Raw genomic sequence first — 17,739 nt, 5'->3', positions numbered from 1 at the left:
GTGGGAGGCTGGGGATGGCCGGTGGGCTGGGTGGGGATCTGCTGGGGAGGGTTTCTCCATAGTTGGCCCAGGAGACAGTCCAGGTGCTCCGAGAGCTGTTCTGTGATGTCCCAGTGGATTGTGCTGGTGTCGGGGTGACTTGGTCAGTGGGACATCTCCAATCGGCCCACAAATAAAAGGTAAGTGGTACTATTTATTCTGGAATGAATTTATGGCTGGAGTGCCACCTACCACAGGAGAATACAGTCTCGTTCCCTCTCCCCCCATTCTCCACGCAGCTCCCTACTTCCTCCCTCTGCCAGAATGAATAGTGACATCGACATTGAGGAGATGGGTCAAGCACTCTGGTCCCAGGGAGATGGGAGAGTGGGCAAGATATTCACTGCTCTCTGTTGCCCCATCGAAGAGGCCGCAGGACTAAAACTCTCGGTTTCCTGCGAGGGAAGAAGTACCTAGACAGGGAAGGATTGTGGAGAGGGCTGAACGGAAGAGGGGCTTGCCCCAATTAACTTGAAGAGGTGTCTTCCGGGGACACTTCCCCTATTGTTGCCGCTGATGGGACGCGATGTTACCCATAACGTGTCCACAGGCAAAAAAGGAAAAGCTCAGTGTAGTCCTCACTCAGTGGGCTCATTTCTGCCGCTGTGACCTGGGAGCACGTGGGAGAATGGCGTAAAAGGTCCTTACGGAGTCAGTCAAACCTGCATTCCAGTCCTGGTTCTGCCCTTTACTAACTGCAAGGCTTTGAGCAAGGTATGGGAGCTTTCCAGGCCTTAGTTTCCTTGTCTGTAGTGTGGCTGGTCTACTGATTAAACGGGGCAGGCACAGACAACATCAGCAAAGGGCACAGGTGGGCGCTCACAGGAGCTCCTTCTCAGGGAGGGAGGAGAAGTTGGGCGTGGGGAGGAAGCCAGTTTCTCTGGGAGCCCCTGCCTGGGCTGATCCAGGAGGCAGCCAATGTGGGCCGGGGGAGACCATCTGCCTGATTTTATCAAGATGCCTTTCAGACTCAGCATTCTCTTTCCTGAAAACAGACAGATAAAGGGACTGGGAGGTCAGCCGAGAGGACCAGAGTTAGACATAAATTGGAGGGTGGGCGTCAAACCAAGCTGCAAGGTCTTTGCAAGAAAGAGAGAATTTCATTCCTGGCATTTGGGGATAGAGTTCTATTTGTTGCCACAGAAATGACATACTGAGGGGAGGGTCACTTAGAGGCCTTGGTCTCCCGGCCCTGGAGGCCAGGCCACGAAGAAGGTGTGGCTGGTGTGGAAGCCACAGGTCCAGCCATCTGTAAGTGCTGGATTCAGGGGCAGATCTGAACCTGCCCAAACCTCCAGGCCTGCCTTTCTTATTTATTCCACCCTCTAGAAGGCCTTGGCCTACCCTGGGGACCCACTTCAAGTGGCTTCCTTCCCTTGGCTACAAAGCCTTTGAAACTGGCTGAGGCATTTCCTGTCCCCGGCCGAGTCAGGCTAACAGGGGGCCAGGTTTCCTCCCCAGCCTGCTGCTGGGTCAGGCCTGGTTTGAGCCTGGGCCAAGCTTGGGAAGGCAGTAGGTGTGGGGGTCTTCCTTCCAGCTCAGGGAAGGGGCTGGGGAGGAGGCAGGCCCTGGCCGAGCATGTAGCACTGGGGTCAGGCTCAGATTGGGGATCAGAGGCACGCAGCCCGGTACTTTGAGAACAGGGCACAGAGCTCCATAGCTGTCCCCCTAAGGCAGCCCGAGATAGCTCCCTGCGGGCCCAGGAGCCACGGCAGCTCGGCAGCTCGCTGAATGAAGCAGGGTAGGTAGCTTTAAGCAATCGCTTTACGTTTAACTCTCCAAACGCTAAGTTCCAAATTTAGCTATCAGCTCAGGGCTGATAACCCACTCTGCTGCCACTTCCCATCTTGCTTTGTTTTGTTTTTGACAAATAACAGTTGTAAATATTGAAGGTGTACAGTGTGATGTTTGGATAGGGTATGCATTGTGAAATGGGGTCACGAGCAGCCTCCACTCTGCTTCTTTATCCTGAGTCCCGCTCTCCGGCCTCCGGGGGCTCCTGCCCTCAGGATAAAGTAGCGATGGCAGTAGTAATCATAGTAACAGGGGTTCAGCCAGGTGATCCCACCGGAAGCAGAGAACACCCTGCCCCTCCCTGTCTGGACGGTCTTTGGACCTTCTGGCAAAGTGCCACAGGGGTCTAAGGCAGGGGGTGGCTTCCCAGGTGAGGGGTCTCCTCTTTCCTGCCTCCCCGTGCCTGTTTCAAGGTCTGAACCCACAGAGAGGCCCCTCTTGAAGATGCTGCAGCCAAGGTCACCACCCAATGTCAGCAGTGCACCTGCGGGGTGGGGTAAGGATGCGGGAGGATGGGCCGAGGGCCGGGGGAGAGAAAACAGAAGAAAGGTTGCCGAGGCTGTGAGGTGGGGAGAAGAAGCCAGGCTCCCCCTTCATAGCCTAAAGGATCATGGGACGCTGGGGTGGGGGTGGCGGGACAGAGGATGACTTGGTGGAAGATGTGCTCATTTGCATGCTATTTTTGCACGCCATTTGCATGCTTTTCATGGACTGTCTCGAGTACAGCCCAGGGAGGTGCCCCCCCGCCCCATTCTCTCCCCTCCGTCCCTCTCTGAGGTGCTGGGGTCTGCAAGCCCCAGAGGGGAAGCCGTGGACGGGCTCCCCCTGCACCACAGCCCTGTCTGCGCAGGGGCTGCAGGGGTGGGGAGCGTGTCATGAGCCCCGTGGTAGGGAAGCCAGGGCTAGGAGAGAGCCTGGGGCAGGGGGAGCACCCTACTAGGAGGAGAGGGGTGCAGGGATGAAGGGGGTCTGAGGATGAGGAGCTTTCCGACTCCAGGCTTTTTCCTAGACAAGGGCCCCAGAGGAAGGAAGCCAGATCGGGCGTCTCCTCCTGAATTCTTGTGAAGTTTTGTTTCTCTCAGCAAAGCCGGCTTTGACATCAAACGCCTTTCTTTCCCAGGGGTCCTGCTTCAGCCGCAGCCCTAGACCATCTCTGTAGTCAAGCCTGGGGGGGGGGGGTGGCAAGAAGGAGGGACCATCAGGGACAGGGCTCTGTGCCTTCATAGGGGCTGGCTGGGCCCATGATCAAACAGGAACATGGGTCCTGAGCTGGCTTTTGGGTGGACCTGGGGTACCTGAGCCCTGGCTGGCTTCTGACTGGTCAAGGGTGGCTAATCCCAGAGTGCCCTGGGGCAGGACTATGGGTGACCTGGGAGGGATTCTTCCCCACCCCCAGCTGTGAGGATCCGACCTCTTTGCACTTTTTCTTTCTGTCTCTCAGTTTTCTTTGCTCACTCTCACCATCTATGTGATTTTTAAATCATGAACATAGAATTATGACCCTGTAGACCTGTTGGCCTTCCCAGGGCATTTCCCCACTGCTAATCCCAGCCTCTCCCGATGCTGCTGACAGGCTCACTCTGTTTGCGGTGGGGAGGGGGACATCTACTTTCTAGCTTACACTGTTGGAAGCATGGCTTCACTGTCTGAGGAGCCGACAGCAGGCATCTGGGCAGCTGGAGGGCAGCAGGAGAAGGCACTTCGGTTGGGGAGGGCTTGACACACTGGTGAGGCCTCCACGGGCCCCAGAAAGCAGGGATGGCCCAGCCAAGCCTGGGAAGAGCATCTTAAAAGCCTTGGTTCAACTCCCAGGAAACAGGTTGAGTTCATCTCTTCTGAGGGGAGAAGCACCTAGAAGAGGCAGGAGACGATTTATTCCACAAAACAAACAACCTAGCTGCCTGGCCCGCCCACGGGTTTGGCAGACCCAGGAGCTGTTTGCACACGCACAGTCTGGAACGCTCACAGGCTAGGTGCACACTCACCGGCGCTGGAAGGCATGTGTGGGATCTGTGCGCACTCGCGGAGGCTCTGTGTGTGTCCAGTTCAGAAACACCCACAGACTCTAGCTAAGTTATGCTCCAGGGTCATTTGTCTTCAGGTGAGGTTCCATCTTGTCCTAATTCATGCAATTACGCGACCCCTATGCTCTAGCGCCCCGTGCAGTTCAGGTGGCCCACCCCTCTTCCATTTACAACTGAGAAAAGAGCAAGTGGGATCAAGTGATTTATCTAAGACCACACAGCTGATAAGCAAATTTGCTTTGGGGTTTTCAGAGTTTAGAGTCTGGAGGTGACAGAGATTTTGGGGGTGACTTAAATCCGGGGAGGCTTTTCTGAGCTCACGTCCAGATCGGCCTCTTTTTAAAAGTGTGTCCTTTGACAAGTTACTAAACCTCTCTGAGCTCCAGCTCCCTTTGCTTTAAAATAGGAGCCATCAAACCTACCCTGCAAGGTTGTCACCAGGCTTGCGAACCATATACATTTGAAGCCTGGTGCATAGTAGGTACTCATAGAAGGGGTTCTGCAACTATTTGATAAGGTGGTAAAGCAATCGACCACAATGCGACGTCATGACATCGAGCATGGGCCGGGCTCTATGCTTGTTGCTGGGGAGGCTAGGGCAGCTGGGGGTGTCTGGGTAGGTAGCACGTGGGGTAAAGACGAGGAAAACTGGTGTGTCCTGTGACCAATGTCATAGGGAATGTGGAAGAGAGGCACTGACAGCAGATGGTGCATGTGGGGGTCCGGATGGGGCAATGAAGATTTCCTGGAAATGGAAGGATGAATAAAACTTACCCAGGCAAGAAGAAAGGGAAAGGAGATTCGATTCCATTGAGGAACCGTAAGGACAAAGACCCGGGGCCATGGCGAGTCAGACGGGTGGATATGGCTGAAGGGGCCCAGAGGGGCCCCAGGGAGAGGATTGGTGTGGACAAAGAAGTGTGGCTTTGGCCTGAAGGGCCAGGGAGTCTTTGAAAATAGACATAGGCCAACCCCAAAAGTTCTCAGCAGAAAAGCAAATTTAGAAAATAATGAACTTTGCTTCAGTTGACTCTTTTTTTCTCAAAGTGTTGCTTCATCAAATGCTAAAAAACCTTTTGCCTTTAATAAAGGTCACTGGCCAATGAAAGTTGGCACAGCGCTAGGCTCCTCGGAAGAAATTCAAACACACCTGAGAAATGCAAGTACCTACCCATTTCCTGATGGCTTAATAAACTATTATCGCTTGGGGACTTCGACCTGCGGGGCCCGCAAGCCCCCCCGCTGAGATTTACCCCCGTTGCGTCATCAGTGTATCGAACACACCATGGTGGATGGTTGCCAAAGCCATGCTTGAGGATGGTGAGTGGGGAAGGGGGTTTTCAAAGTGTTTCACTCATTCCAATTGATTCAACAAATATTAGCCAGGCACCATTCCAGGAGTTTGGGGATGACTTCGGAAATAAGACAAGGCTCCTGTGCTCCTCAGGCCTAGTCGGATTACACTGGCACTTTGTGGCTGCTACCAAGTGCTCCGGTGACAATCACTCAACCATCCCGACGATGGCGGCGGAGCGCTGGGAGTCGGGCCTTTCCAAGTCAGACCACATCTGGGCTCAAATTCCCGCTAGTGGAACTCAGGCCAGTGAGTCATCAGGAGTAAAGTAGGAGACACAGACTGCTGTTTTCCAGGATGAAATGGGATAAAGAAAGTGCCGAGAGTTGGGTGGCAGACAGTTCCAGGAAGATACTATTCCACGGGGTTATTCTGGCCAAGAAAGGTCAACAGAACCTGGGACATCTTCAGGAACTGGGTCATTTGTGAAATTAGCAAACACGTGGAAACCCAGCAACACATTTCTGGAAAGAGTACAGAGAACAGAAAGTTCAGGAGAGACCAGTCTGGGGGCAGGGAAGGAGAGGAAAACTTTGGGGGAAGTGCCCTGGAGGGTCTTGTTCCACAGTTCATGCCTTTGACCTTAACCTTCATCAGAGAATCTGTCTCACTGCATACCAGCAGCTTACATAGAACACTCTTACATTCAAACAAGAATGAGGGGCCTGGGTTTCCCACTCAAGAAGAGGAATCTACGATGCTCAGGATGGTCTTGGATCTGACCAGGGAAGGGACAGCCAAGGTCACAGTGAGAACTTCCCAATGGCCAGTCTACCAGTCTAAGAGAGCCAGAAACACTCGCCAAATTGGGACACTTCTTTCCCTGGTTTTGTTTGGTGGCGGGGTGGGGTGGGGTGGGGGGGGTGGGAGGGAGTGCGGGGAAGGATGATTCAGGGAGGTTTGGGCAATGCTTCATCCTCATAGGCTCACGGATTCAGAGACTCTTGTAGTTGGACGGAGCTTTTGTCTACCCCCAGTCGAATGCTGAGGACAGAGTCCCAGGGGCAGGCCGTGATTTGATCAGTGAAGCTGGGACCAGAACTCACACCAGCTGGTCGCTGGTCGTGGGTCAGTGCACACAAGTTGTAAATGACTCACACGTATTATCTCCGAACTCCTGACTAAGACATCCAGCTGCCTACCTGACATCTCTTCTTGAATGTCTTAAAGGGTCCTCCAACTCAGTGTGTCTAAGACTGAACACTTCATCTTCCCCTCATACTGGTTGCAGGCTCCGTGTGTGGACCTCCACCTACCCAGCCGAGCGAGCCAGCAAGAAACGCACACACACTCTTTCTCATACCCTCTGTACCCCATTGGTTCCTGAGTTCTGCTGATTTTATCTCTTAAATTCTTCTTTAGTCCCCCCCCCACCCCTTTCCTCCACTTCCTACATCATTACCCTGATGCAAGGTACCCTGACCTTTCACCTCGGACGTAGTGCAATCGCCATCTACCTGCTAGGGGCGCCTGAGCGCATTCTGGACCATTCCTCACAATGCAGTCACATGACCTTGACAGAGCCCAGACCTAGTCATTGTCACACGCACACACACCAGCTTGGGAAAACCTCAGTGTCTTCCCTTCATCTTTAGGATAAAGACAAAGCTTATTAACGTGACTTCCAAAGCCCTACATCACCTGGCTCCTACTTGGCTCGGCCACCTGCTCTCATATCATACGACACATGCTCTTCCTGTCCCCACACCAGCCACACTGACCAGACAGTCCCACACCGTAGCCGTTCAAGGTTATCCAGCTCTTCCTCCCTTCCTCCCTTGGCCTCGGTAACACCTTTTCATCCTTTCGATTCCAGCGCATACTCCATTTTCGCAGGAAACCCTTCCTGAGTGGGTCAAACCCTCCTGTGTTATGTTCTTGAAGCACCTGTCACGGCTCACGGTTTACATGGGTTTGGTGAGTGTTTGGCGAATGGCGTTTCCTCACGTCCTATAAGCTCCACGAGAGGAGAGACCAGGTCTGGTCATGCCCTAGGTGCATCGTTAAGTGCCTGGCGCTTGGGAGGCCCCAAAACATTTGCTCACTGAGCAAGTGAACTAACGAATGCTCCATTTCTCCTATTTTCTCCAAATATGACACAATGAAGAAAAATCACCACTTTTTGTCCACAGATGGCCTCCTGTGCCTCTTTCTGAAACAAGATGGGAGGTTAGATCGCGAGACGCATGTGAATTCGTTTGTACCACGAACCTTACATCCTAATAGTTTCCTTTCTACATTCCTGAGGAAGATCGCCATGTTCTGGTAAGCAGAAAGAAAAACAGACCGAAGTGATATGTACAGTATGACTCTACTGTCATTTTTAAACTCACTGAAAACGAAGAGCAGCAAATAGTGGGATATGAGTGACCTTCCTTCCTTTTTTCTTTTTTGGTAAATTCTCCATTATGTATTACTCGGTAGAGAAGTAAAAAGTATGAGAACTTTTCTGAACATATTCACACACACACACACACACACACACACACACACACACTGGTTTGAAAAATGGAAGGTCATGTGTTCACATACCCAAGAATGGAAACCATATTTCCCCTCAGCCTGGGGCCTTTCTGAAAGTAGAAACCACTTCACTTCCCCTCTGTATTTCTCTCCGCACCATCCTCTCCCCACTTCAGCCAGCACTCTTAGTTCCAAGTGCCAGAAAACCAACTCAGATTAATTTAGGCAAAAGGGAAAGGTAGATGCTTCCATAGCCGGACAGTTCCAGGCATGGTAGCTCTCAGAGCTCAAGGGATTGGTCTTTCTCTGTGTCTTGCCTTGGCTTTCCTCCCAACGGTGGCAAGAGGCCCACCAGCAGTCCCGGATTCCTATGTGCTACCAGCAGAGAGCACCCCTCACCCTGGCAAGTGTCTTGATGCTGATCTCTGCACCGGTAGCTGTGGCCAGGGTGCGGATGGGGCCAAATCTCTTACTGGCCAGGCCTGGGCCAGGTGCTAACTTCTGGCCGTGGGACCTACAGGAATCTGACAGATTAGAGGTGAGTGGTTCAGAACTGGAATGCCTTTGCCAGAATGAGGGGCAAGGCGCTATGTGCAGGCAAAACAGAAGGTTACCAGCGCACACGGAGCACTTGGGCTCTGCCCGCAGCACTGCCTGGCTGGCCTCGTGCTGGAACCATCTGGGGAGGGAGGCAAGTGGAGAGTCGGGCAGCAGGACCTTTCCACATCAGCTGCTGAACCTCCATCTACTTCCATCTGTGCCAACAGTCTCAGCTGAACATTCAGAGGGAGGGATTCGGAGTCTATGCACGTCCCAGAAAGTGGGGAGGAGGAGGAGAGCGATGTTTGCCAAGTCGCATGGAAAATTGCCCTTGAGCTTCTCCAAACACCGTATGCCAGGAGGCCCAGCTTGATAACCGGTAGAACTGGGGCCCTGACTGGCTAAGCAGGCCACTCAGGATGGCTGGGAGGACCTGGTGGCCTGGCTTCCCTCCCAGGAGCTGGGCCCATGGGCTGGTGAGGGCTCCGTGAGTGCAGATCAGGCTCTGAGGGATAACCCTCTCAGGCAACCCTCTGCTGGTGAGGGTGTAAGATGAAGAGGAAACATGACTGATGGGTTCAGGAAGTTCCCAGCCCGACCAGAGAGAAGTAACAAGCCAAGATCGAGGCTGTACTTTGGGGCATTGGGCTTGATGTGCCGGTCCCTGGTCCCTGTCGGAGAGACAGCATGCCAGCCCCCTCTATGCCGGGGATTAAGTTTGTCCCACGCTGTCTTTACTTGTCTTGTCCACTCGATTATTTCTGCCCTTGGAGTCCCAGCCCATTCTGACCACAAAGCCTGCGGCACGACCCACTGCACCTAGGAGCCCCAGCACGGCGCCTGCCCCGACAAGAGAACCGTCCCTTCTCACTCTGGCCCAGCCCCTCATCTGCCTGGAAGGCCCCCCAGGCAAGGCTGGTACAGGCTCTCTTGGTGGAATCTCTGCTGGAGGGAAAGGTCCCAGGGAAGCCTGAGCCCAAAATGAGGAGTAAGGTTGGTTCCCGCAGGGGCCTCCTGGGGGGAATCTTCTGCAGGCGTCACCATTTCCAAATACTCATCACCAAGGCTGGGAAAGGCCGGTGCAGGAGAAAGTGGCAGAGAGCCGGGGGTGAGGAAGTGAGAGCAGATGGAGGCAAGAATGGGAGAAGACAGCGCTGAGCAGCCCCGAGCCAGCCAGCCCAGCGGATGTGGGGACACCAAGCCACACCCTGCTGGACGGTCCCCTGGCAGCTTGCAGGAGAACCTCGGCCCAGCACTGTCTGAACCAGCAGCCCACCAGCGAGCTCCTGGGGCTTGATGAGGCCATCGGATGAGCCAGCCTCCTCCTCTTCGCCCCTCTTCCTCTGTCCCCCACCTTGCAGTGCACTTCTCCCTGCTCCCTCCTGTGTCATGCCTCCGCCTCCTCCCCTGAGCTGGCCTCCTCTCACACAGCTTAATGGTGCCGAGCCTGTTTGCGCAATGAACTGCCAGTGCTTGGTGTTTAAGACTGGCAGGCACTCCCACAGGGGTCCTTCTTGATCTTTCTGCTGCTACTGAGAAGACGGATTGTCCTGGCAAGTTCTTAATAAACATTTAATGAATGAACGGATTAACGAATGAACACCTGCTATCTGATTTGAACCCCAGCAACCCTTTAAGGCAGCCCAGAGAGTTACCATTAGTGCCATCTACGGCTGGGGGAAACTGAGACCCAGAGAAATTATATGCTACACATAGGAAGGCAGTGGCCAACTGGGGTCAGAATCCTGTTCTCCCAGTACCCGCGACTGCACTACCCTGGACCCACAGCCTATCCCTTTCACCCCCCTGCACCCTCTCAGCCACCCCTTGGGGTTCAGAGAGCCAGACTGGAGGAAAGCACATGGATCATGTGGGCCGATTTGCACCCCGCTGGCTCTGGGCTGGGGGGACAGGTGGTCTGGGTGGCTCTCTCTGCTTGCTGTGATGGCCTCCTCCCTGGGTCCCCAGCATTCCGCAGCTCCTCTCCCCTGGGGTCTGCCTGCCCAGCACAGTCACATCAGAGCCTCCACTGCATTACAGTGAAACCTGGCTGCACATGGCAGTGACCTTTGACCTGCTGGCAGGAAGGGACCAGATTAAATGTTCAGTGACCTCCTTGACTTCGGGACTGTGGGGGAATAGGAGAAAGCAGGATTCCCAGGGAGTTGGAGGTGGGAGACACTAGCATACTTTCCAATCTCCACTGGTGGTTGTGTGGCCGCCACTGGAGGAGCTCTTCTGGCACCCAGAAGACTTTAACCTCAGGGGTGGACTTCACAGAGGACAGCCTCGAGGTGCTGGGGAGACTCCTGCCCCTCCAAACCCCACTACCATTCCTGTGCACCAGTTTCTTTGCCATGAGGCCCCGAACCTGGTGGAGGACGGATAAAGGCCTTAATTACGTGCTTCTCATTGTCAACCAATTTATCTGATCTTTTCCAGGACAATTGCGGGGGGGGGGGGGTAGTGTAGCTGATAAAGGAGTGATAGTCCGACTAAAGCTACTAGCCACAAGTGGCAATTTAAATTCAAATTCATAAAATGAAATAAAAAATTCCTCAGTTGCACATTTTGAACAGCCAGAGTGCTCAGTAGCTACTGGATTTGACAGCACAGATACAGGACGTTTCCATAACTGCAGAAAGTTCCATTGGACAGGGCTGGGCCAGAGACTGGCCTTGGCTCCCTGATAACCTAGCAGACCCCTTTTGGAAACTGGGCATGTCCAGGGTGGGGGGTGGGGGGTTGGGTATTGGGGGATAGGGCTCCGCCGGCCCAGTCATCGCAGTGGGGAGGGTTCAGGCTTTGAGGGAAGGCACCACCTCCCACACTGCTCCGGGCCCGAGCCCGGGCCCCGCGGGCGCCCCCTGCGGGCTGGGAGCTGCTGGGCGCCGGAGGCGCGGCTCCGCGGGTGAGGGGACTCAGCAGAGGGTGCGGGCGGGGTGAGCGCGCGGAGCCGGGTCCCCGGGGAGGTCGGCGCCGCGGGGAGCTGGCTGAGGCCGAGCAAGAGCGACGGGACACCTGCGGAGAGCGGCCTGCGCCCCTCTTTCCCCCGGAGCAGGGAGCTCCCTGCTCTCTCCGCGCCCCAGCCGTCGCCGTTAACCTGGCGGTTAATTATTAATTTCTCTGCTCGGCTAGAAGCGAAAGTTCCGCGGGACTCAGACGGGGAGGGAGCCTCGGAAGCGCTCCCAGCCGCTCGTTTTGCCGCGGGAAGCAGAGGCCAGGGCAGGGCGAAGTCACCGGCACCGGGCTGCGGCCTTGGCGGGGGGGGGGGGGGGCGAGGGGGGAAGGGGGGACTGGGGGAGGTGGCAGGGGTGGGGGTTGGGGGGAATGGAATGGTAACGTTCTTTCCTCTCCTCGGCCCCTTCCTCCCCCGCCACCCCGCTTCGGGGACTCCACTCACTGGCCTCCTCTTACCGATAGTCCATCCCATGCCTGCTCCTTGTGCCAAACTCCGCAGGGCGCCTCAGCCTCGGTGGCTGATTCCGTCGTCCCCCTCTGCTGGATGAGCAATCTCAGAATGCTGCGGCGAGGCCCCCGACGTGGCACAACTCAGGGGCAGAGCGCAGAACCGAACCCAGGTCTGGCGGACACGGGCCCAGCGTCGCTTTCTGTCCCCACAGCTGCCCAGCCCCGGAGATGCCTGCACCCCAGTCTACCCAGTGAACAACTACAGGAGTAGAGGAAACAGGGGCGGCACTGCCCAGGCCTCCAGCCTCCCTTCCCCATTCGCTCACAAGCCCTTACTATTACTACAACCTTAATCAGTCCGAAAATCCTGCCAAGGATTCATGTCAGGCTACATTATAAAATGCTCCTTTGGGCTGAAAGCAATTGTTAAGTGAGACACTCCGTCCAAGAAGTCCCTTTCCTGACTGCAGCCACCCCATCTGTGGCCGAGACTTCAAGGTTTTGGTTCACAGGTGGCAAGGCCAGGGAAGGAACTCATTCAAAAAATGGGGATAAAAGTATTCTGAAATGAAGCTGGACGTCCCAGGAAGCAAGATTAGGTCTCCCAGGCCCTTGGGTACAATGAGGCACGCAGGCGGCCGCACACTCCGAGGCAAGGACTGGGCCTATTAGAATCTATCTGGGAGGTGCGGCCCTGACCCAGCATCCATCCTGGACCGGTGGGCACCGCGGGGGCTGAGTTTCGCAGGGAACCCAAGGTTCGTCCCCCTCCTCGCCACGAGATGTCGCTGCTGCTCACAGTTGGAGGGCACGGGGCGGGATCAACTCCCCAGCTGACTTCCGGCATCAGAAACTCTCCAGCCTTCTGTGTTTTTAACAGACCTTACAGGGGATTTTGATGCTCGCACAAGATTGAGAACCACTGATACAGGTCATCCTGTGGCCCCTGCAGTCTTGCTCCTCTGCAGGTAACTCAGCCTGTCACCCATCTGGAGTTCCCACCCTGCTCCCTAACATGAACCTACGTTCTCAGAGCTTCCATTTCCCCTATGGCAAAATGGGGGTGATAGTACCCACCAGACAGGGCTGTTATGAGGCCAAAATGAGACAGTGTCTGAAAATGGCTCTGCAGACCAGGGCACTGTGCTGTAAAGCTGTGTCATGGCACTTGCTGTTCTAGTTCCTTCATGACTAGCTCCAAACATTTGAAATGCCGCTTATTCTGAGGGTTCCATCGCCTCTCTTTTCTTCTCTCAACACCCCTATTTCTGTCCAGCGTACACCCCGATAAAAGCTCAATTCCACAGAGCACTCCCCATGTTCTAGACCCTGTTTTATGTATTTTATTTAATCCTTACACAGCCCTACGACGTCGGTACTATGAGGGACGATGATAAGGACACTAAGGTGCAGAGAGATTAAATAATTTCCCCCAGATCATGTAGTTAGCAAGTGGTGAGGCTGGATTTGAACTCAGGCAGCCCAACACAGTGCTTGTGTTTGCCAGGTCTACCCAAGGCTGCCCCTACAGCGTGGTTCCCGCGCCCTTGTATGGTGCGCAGCGGTGTGGAGTGGTGGAAAGAGCGCTGGGTTTGGATTCACTTTCTAGCTCTGTGATTGCAGCTGAATCACTGAACCTCTTGGTACACCCCTCCTCAACACGGCTGGGCTCTTCATCACACCAGCACTGACTCAACATCGCCACCAGATCTGTAGACGACAGCAGTCTTCCATGGTTTCCTTGCTTTGTAATAGAGGAAGTTCCAGGTCTTATACGTTTCCTGCCCAGGTCTGCAATCGGCCTCTTCTCCAAGAAACCCTCATTAGTTTCAGAGATAAATGGCATTTCAAGGCCACAATCTAGGCCTTAGTATCCGTTTTTTAAAATTTAATTTGATCACGTATTGCGTGTATTTAAAAAATATGTAAGCAAATAATTTTATTAACCAGTGTATTGAATGCCTACTAGGCATCAGGCAGTTTCTGGTAGAAGGTGGATTATAAAGAAGCATAATTTATTATTACCACATTTCAGGACCCTAAGAGAAATGGAGGAGGCCATTCGAGGGCATTTGTGCAATGAGTCCCAGTAACTCCTTGGGGACAGAGCAGCAGTTCGTGGCATAAGTAGAATAACCTGGTCTCCCAGCTGGAGCCCAAAGCTTGAAGGTCTCAGCGTCTGTTTGGCTGGTGAGGGAGAGATGTTTGAGTTCAGGATGAGGCCAGGTAATGGGGGCAGGTGACTCCTGTTGCCGTGTTTACTGGCTCGGGTGGCCCTGGGGACTGACTGAGGGCAGGCAGGAGGAGCACAGTGGAGCTTTCTGAGCAGTCTCTCTAAGGAGCCCCGCAGGTGTGGTGCCTGATTCCTGCCTAAACAGGTAGAAGTCTCAGGGGCCAACAGAGAATTGTGAGCACTGTGACCCTGCTCCGCCCCCGTCCGTCAGACGAGGGAGCTGGGGTGCTTGAGTTTGCCCCAGTGAACGAGGATTGAGGAAGAGGTATCGGATAGGAGATCGGGCACCCACAGGAGCCCCGGGGACTGCGCACTGGGCAGTGTTGTCCACCCTGGAGCTCTAGGTCAGGGTGCCTGGGAGTGAGGGGTGTGTGCCTAGGGTGAACTCCATTTCTCAAAAGCCATGGGAATAAGGCCCCAGCCACAGGGCCAGGCTCCATGAGAACCACGCTCCTTCCCTGTTCCATCAGCCTGAGGGGGCCTCTGACCCCGGGCAGCCATCACCAGCACCACAAGGGACAGCTCTGGCCTCTGGTGGGATGCAAAGGGCCTGGCCTTTCGGCTCTGAAACTTTCAACAATTACTGCCCGAGCCTCAGTTTTCTCATTATCAAAGGGAGACACTCAGAATACCATCATGGGAGCACCTGCGGGAGGGAGACGGGGTGATGTGACAGGGGCCTTGCAGAGGCCTGCCTATGGTAGACTGGGCCCTTTCTCCTGTCATGGCATTAGGGACACCGAGAACCTGTGCGACTGGCATGGGTGTCCATGCAGGGCCTAGAACCTCAAAGACCTCCAGGAGCCAGGCAAACACCCCACACGTGGAAGCAGCCACCGCGAGAAGACAAGGGAACCAAGTGGAGAGCGCGTGCCCAGCGGCATCCGAGGTATGGCTGCCAGTCCCCCCTGGTGTCGCCTTTACACTTGGACTTGCCCCAGCAAACAAGGACCAACGCGAGGGTCTCCCTGAGCTTCCAGAGAATGCTGAGGGTGAGTCTGAGCCTCCTCTGCCCCGAGTCTCACAGAGTGCCCCGCTTGGGCTCTGAAAACAGCCTCTCTCCAGCCAGGGAGCAAAGTCTGTCTCTGCATGCACTGGCAGGAGCCTCAGGGTTTGGTCTGGAGCTCGGTGAGAGGGGGTGATTCCTGGCAGGACAATGGGACCCTGGCTGGGCCCCTCTCCACAGCCAGAAGCCTGCCCCGGGGACAGGTCTGGGTCTGCTCTGGAAGCACCTCCCTGTCCTGAGGGCTCCAGGAGAGTCTGGAATAAGGGGGACTGCGAGAGCCCCCTCACCACCCTCCTGCCTCTCACAGAGGTACGGTCTGCAGTATTGGGGTGTCTTTTGTTAAAGCCAAGGAGATGGGGGCCATGGGCTCTGCCCCTGAATGTGCCAGTGCGATAACACAGAGAAACTGACTCTGGGGGTCCCCAAACCTGGGACTAGCTGCTGTTTATTGAGGGGGCTAACTCACTGGACATGTTACATCCATATCTCCTCTAATCCTTACAACTCTCCAAGGAAGGTATTCTGGCCCCCAATTATAGCTGAGGCTCAGAGAAGTTCCGACACAAAGCTGGGATCACACAGCAAACAAGTATTCAGTCTAGGTCTGAAACTAGAGAGATAGAGGCCTTTGAAGAGCCCCACTCCTCATCCATAAGGCCCCCTGCCTCTATGCCGAGCTCCCATGAGTTCAAGAATGGTTCTAGGAAACTTACCCCAGACACCGGAGAGCAAATGGTTTCTGAGACTTTCTGGACTCTGGGGATGGGCGCTGGCATTCTCCACAGCCCCAGCACCCAGGAATCTGTCCTGCCCTCCTCCTTGGGCTCTGGTGAAGGAGGACCCATGTGTGTTAATAAAATGAAACAAAGGAAGTGAACGTGTTTTGTACATGGTCAGGGGGTATGCAAATGCAAAATGGCCGCGCCTTACTTTCCCTCCTGGGCATGACTCTCCAGCGAATGAGGAGGCTGGGTTTCTGTGTTTAATCCTTCTTCAGTGAGGTCATATAGCAGATTCATCCAGCCCCGTGAGCACCGTCTGACACGACTCGTGTCCACACAGCACAGCGTGGACCAGTCAGATAGTTTGCGGTTACACATCCCCTAAGATGACCTTTTCCAACTCTAGATCCAAGCAGACGCTTTTGTTTTTACAGAGTGAGCTGTTACGTGCACGTCGTTTTTAGCCTGTTCAGCAAACCTGGACGGGCAGGCGGCCTGAACTCAACTACCCTTGGAAGAAATGTGCAAGCTAAGAGAAGCTCTATGGTTCTCTCTGACCTTCACAGACACCCAGAAAATCAAGTGACCTTACTGCAAACAGAAAAGCTAGGAAATAATGGCTAAGAAATAAATGAATAAACTTCCCTTCTCCTTCAAGAGTCCTTTTTTCAAGGGCGATGTAACCACAAGTCAAACACCTTGAAGAGAAGCCCAGCACACGTGCCGTGCAGCCCTATTCTTCGCTGAGGCTAATACAGGAATTCCAGCACAACACCGGGGTTTTCTGGGGTGCGATTTACTTCTCCCCGCCTTTATCCACGTGTATACCCAGCACAGTGGGTCCTGCTCTTTCCACAGGATAGGAAGCTAGAAAGCGAATTTTGGCATAATTACTGTCGTGCGGCTGGATAAAGTCTGGGTTGTTGATGCGGCATAATTTGTAAGCAGCTGCTCCCTTGGCGGACAGCTAGACTGCTTCCAGCATGTGTCAGAACAGCTTTGGAATCTTGGTTTTTCAATTCCTGTTTCCAATTTCCTTCCCATGGGGTTTCTAGAGAGTCCAGGCAACTGGCAGCTCCCACCCAGAAGTGAAAGGGGCTTCTTGCCCCAGTGAGAAGCATGTTGGGGCCTCAACACGGCGCGTGGCCCTCTGCTTCTCTGTGGTCGATTAGACGGCTCTGCTCTTTTTCTTTCCTGACAGGTTGTTTAGCAGGAGGAGGTTAAAGTGCTTTTGTTTTATCTTCTGAGGAAAGAACCAAGGGCACAGGTCAAAGAAACCCTGGGGAGCCTGCTGCCACCTTCTAGCAATTTCCAGCAGCCAGTGGGGTCTTACACACGACAGGTGCTCAGCCTCAGCTGACATCCTGACTCTTTCACCAGCCCTTGATTTCAGATTCAATCCCTAATCCTCCTGTTCCTGGGTTCCCTCCTTAATCAGCCCACCAAGTATATCTATCTATTTGAAAGACTGCTGAAATACCTCCTTTTCCAAGCAGCCTTCCAGGATTATGAGAAGAGCAAGTAACATGGAATTCCGCCCAACACACACACACAGGCGCGCACACACACACACCACCTCCTTATCCCCTCCGGATAAGGCACTTGTAACACAGAGAAAACGAGAAAATGAGATGTATTTGGTGCTCATGACCAAAGCTTAGGGTGTACGTGCCCAGGGGCTTCTATCTGATTTGTGGATGCTAGTGAGACAGCAGGGCACAGAGGAGGTTTGGAAAAAAAGAGCGTAGGTTATTGTCCTGGCTTTGTTCCCCACCTGCTGTGCTGCGTGAGCAAGTTGCTTGCCCTTTCTGAGCTCATTATCTCAGCAGTGTGGGAGTAAAGGGCATCCAAGCCCCCTGCTTCTCCAGGATTCTCCGTTGAGCAACCCAGGGACGAGAGAGGGGTGTGTGTGTGGTACAGGAGAGAGAGTGGGAGCTGGGAAGCCAGGGGCTGCTGTCCAGGGGGTCCCTGGATCTCTGCAGTGCCGTCAGCCCCCAACACACAGCCTTGCTCCCCTTCTCTGGCCGGAAGCCCCTGAGGGCACAGACGAGGCTGGTGTCTCCACCTGCCCCTGCACACCAAGCCTGGGGGCCTGGGACTGGCACAAAGTACGTGCTTAGTGAACCTCTGTAGGGGAGATGAATGGGGCCAGG

General features: G+C 54.4%; 1 long non-coding RNA gene across 1 annotated transcript; it reads left to right on the top strand.

Annotated features, from left to right (window-relative positions):
* The first annotated feature begins 12,472 nt into the window (after positions 1-12,472).
* Positions 12,473-16,225, top strand: LOC123785874 (uncharacterized). The gene is made up of 3 exons (XR_006777798.2): positions 12,473-12,593; positions 14,593-14,747; positions 16,021-16,225. It is a non-coding gene; the product is annotated as an uncharacterized LOC123785874 (long non-coding RNA).
* Positions 16,226-17,739: the final 1,514 nt, after the last annotated feature.

This window comes from Ursus americanus, chromosome 2 (genome assembly GCF_024610735.1).
Source record: "Ursus americanus isolate L20-20 chromosome 2, mUrsAme1.1.p, whole genome shotgun sequence".
Taxonomy (NCBI): Eukaryota; Metazoa; Chordata; class Mammalia; order Carnivora; family Ursidae; genus Ursus; species Ursus americanus.
This window is presented reverse-complemented; position numbering and strand designations above follow the sequence as displayed.